The sequence below is a fragment of the Callorhinchus milii genome, unplaced genomic scaffold (assembly GCF_018977255.1).
Source record: "Callorhinchus milii isolate IMCB2004 unplaced genomic scaffold, IMCB_Cmil_1.0 Scaffold1, whole genome shotgun sequence".
Taxonomy (NCBI): Eukaryota; Metazoa; Chordata; class Chondrichthyes; order Chimaeriformes; family Callorhinchidae; genus Callorhinchus; species Callorhinchus milii.
Window position 1 is genome coordinate 9,111,903 of NW_024704742.1, and position 3,640 is coordinate 9,115,542.

At 40.8% G+C, this 3,640-nt stretch overlaps 1 non-coding gene across 1 annotated transcript; it reads right to left on the minus strand.

The window, feature by feature from the left end:
• Positions 1–2,625: 2,625 nt before the first annotated feature.
• Positions 2,626–2,697, minus strand: trnaa-ugc. The gene has a single exon. It is a non-coding gene; the product is annotated as a tRNA-Ala (tRNA).
• Positions 2,698–3,640: the final 943 nt, after the last annotated feature.

Here is a 3,640-nt window from a genome sequence, read left to right on the forward strand (position 1 = left end):
TATATCAAATGCGAGGAAATGTTATCATTTTATAAAGTACTAACATGTACAGTGGATAAGAATCAATGGTGTAACTGAAAAAGGGGATGATTTTGAAAGATTCAGAGATTCAGAGAAATGAAGAGATGAAGAAAGAAAAGATAAAATGTTACTGACTTGAATTTTGATGGTTGGATATAAATCCACAGAGGGAAGCAAATCAGTGCGGAAAGAGCTGCCGGTACACAGTTGAGTGAGTTTGTATTAACGGAGAGGAATTACGTTCAGAAAGAGAGTGCTTGAGTATTTCAAAGAATCAGAAAAAGGGCAAAAAAAACTAAACTGATCAAGAGCAGGATCACATGCGGTCTTGATACATGGTGCTTGCTTGACCCAGTGCTCTGCAAGTATGTGGATCTTTATCATTTTAAGTTGATTGGGGAAGTAGATAAACTGTGCAACTTTTAAACACAAAATAATAATCCTTGCGATTGATACAACGTCTTATCCCATTGTCCAAACTAAAAGAAACAATTTAAAATGAATTGAAAGAGCTTACACTGTAACATGGCAGTTTCTGAGCTGGAGTTTCTGAGCTGGCCGTTCCAGAACAGGAGCTTGACTGGAATTCCCTTCAGAGCATGAGATCACCGCTTTAATCCCAGCATTTACTCCTTGTACTAACCAGTATTCCTCTCTGTGGAATAGGACTGGAGAAGATCGTGACTGCTGAGAAGTGTTATTCTACGTGGAGTCCTGTAGCTCAATGGCTAGAGCACTCACCTTGCAAGCGTGAGGAACTGAGTTTGATATCCGGGCAGGCCAAAACCTTAGGCAAGTTTCCTTACTCTATATACACGCTTCTGTTCACCTAGCAGTAAGTAGGAACCCGGTTGTTAGTCGATTGTCGGATCACTTTTCCAGGGGTAATAATCCCTTAAAAAAAATTATAATTTGGTCACTCAAACCATGACTGTGTGTGGGACACTACTGTGCACAAATGGCTGCCGTATTTCACCCACAAAATATACAGTCACTACACTTTACAGTATATCCTGTGAAGGGCTTTGAGACATCTTGAAGACGAGAGAAGGCACTTTATCAAATGCAAGGATTATTAATTTTTATTATTGCAGTGTCCTGCAAAACTTTTTGTGAAGGAGAAAAGGAGCAAATGATTGATGAAATGTTCTCCCATTCGTCATTCAGAAATGCTTTATACTGAAGCGGTTAATGTGAATTGAAGGTTACCTGGTTACATAGAAGCATGGCAATGCACAGTTCATATGTCTAGTTCTCAAGTAATTTATTTATTTTTTAAATTTATTTATTCTCATATTTCCCTCAGTTGAATTCTTTGCCAAATAGCTATCTAATCCCTGTTGAGTTTGCTGGCACAATCGTTTTTGGGAATCTTCTATAATTTCACACTCACCTAACATATTTCAGAACTGAAAGCATTTTATTATGAAGTACACATAATATGGTAACTGTGTGAAGGGGCCACAGGGGAGTTCAATTTCTTTAATGTTGTCAATCCAGATGTGCAACTTATTGCCTTAATATTGCTGGATATAGCTCAGCTGCACAACAGAATAAAATTTGATTTGAAACGTGTGGTACATTACCATCAAACAGCCCTTGTTGTATGAAACAAAAACCCCTATGGGTATGTCAGCTGAATCATTATTTCCAGTTCACAATGTGGTTCCAGATCTGTCACAGCTATATACTCTGTGCCTGCTTTACACTGGACAGACCAGCACATGTTGAGTAGCATAACTGTAATCCGAATTATGGGAAGCTTATTTTGAATAGATTGGACATAGAGAGTCTGCTCTTGTCTACAATGAATAATAATAGTAATAATAATCCTTATTTGCTACAGTGACTTTCATGTTGGGAGGGTGCGTCAAAGCTCTTCATAGGAGATACTGTAATGTGCAGTGACTGTGTATTTTATGGGTGAATGGAGCAGCCAATTTGCGCACAGTAATATCTCACAATCAGTCAAGAGGTCAATGACCAATTTTATCTGGGGGATTGTTAGTCAGGAAACTGGAAGAAACTCTCATCTCTTTATGAATATTGCCATGAATCCTTAACGACTACCTGAACAGATAGATTTTTGGTCAGTGGAGTGTCTGACAAATGCATAAACCTATCACCATGCTTAAGAGTATCCAAACCAGATCGAGGGTTCCACATATGTATGTCACCTACACATGGAAATTTCCCTGTGCCTGGAATGGAATGCACACTCTTTCCCTGGAGAGACATGTCCATGCTACTGACCTAATGGAGTCCTGTAGCTCAGTGGTTAGAGAAATCGCCTCACAAGCGAGAGGACCTCGGTTCGATTCCTAGCAGGTCGAAGTGCTGGACAAGTTTCCTTAATAATAATAATAATAAATAATCCTTGCATTTGATATAGCACTTTTCAAGGATTCCAGACATCTCAAAGCGCTTCACAGAATATACTGTAAGTGCATTCATTGACTGTATATTTGTGGGCGAAACGCGGCAGCCAATTGTGCACAGCAGTGTCCCACAAACAGTCGTAGATTGAAGTGACCAATGTATTATAGTTTTTTTTCTTGAGGGATTATTATTAGGCGTGTGGAGTAAGGAAACTTGCCCAAGGTTTCACCCTGCTGGGAATTGAACCCAGGTCTCTCGCTTGCAAGGCGAGTGCTCTAACCACTGAGCTACAGGACTCCATTCCACACACTCCGCACACCTCTGTTTACCTAGCAGTAAATAGAACCCAGTTCTTAGTCAATTGGTGGATCACTTTTCTGGGGGTAATAATTATTTAAAAATAAGTAAAAATAATTTGGTCATTCAATCCACGACTGTTGGTGGAACCCTACTGTTTGCAATTGGCTGCCGAGTTTTGCCCACAAAATATACAGTCAATTCACCTTTACAGTATATTCTGAGAATCGCTTTGGGATGTTTTGAAGGTGTGTTTAGGAATTATATCAAATGCAAAAATTATTATTATTGTTATTATTAATTCTGGAGAGTATTAAGCACAGGATGTGAGAATCAGGGTTTGGGGGAATCTCAGAGTGTGCTTTGGAATACTGCCGGAGTTCACATAAACCACACAACTTAATTATTGAAAGCACGTACTGGAAATCTTCCCACTGCTTGCCACCCTACCCATTACAGCTAGGACCACCCTATCCATTAGAGCTTTGGCTGGCAGGGTTGGAGAAACAACTGGTCTGCTTCTCCAAGTCCTGGCGATGGGCCAGGTTGACTGGGTTACATCAGCAGTGCCATAGGATACTATGGACCCACCTGGCTCAGGAACCAGACTGCCAAGACCACCATGGTTGATTCGTTTCTGACATTCTGTTGTCAAACATGTTACCTTGGATCCAGCTGTGCTCCACGGAGTCCCCGCTTACCATCCCCATCAAGGAGGATAGTCACTAGTTGGTCATTTGACCATCCGACAAGTGCAGGTATGAGCCCTCATTAGGTGAATAGCACAGCATGAAAAGTATGAGGGCTTTGCCACAATCTTTCTGCCCACAGTGTAGACACACAGCCTAGACGTAGAGAAATTGTTCCACCAGTTTGCAGTGCAGAGTTTGAGTAGCAATTGCTGAAGGTTTCATGCTGCTAGGGAGTTCCTGGTACCTAGGAG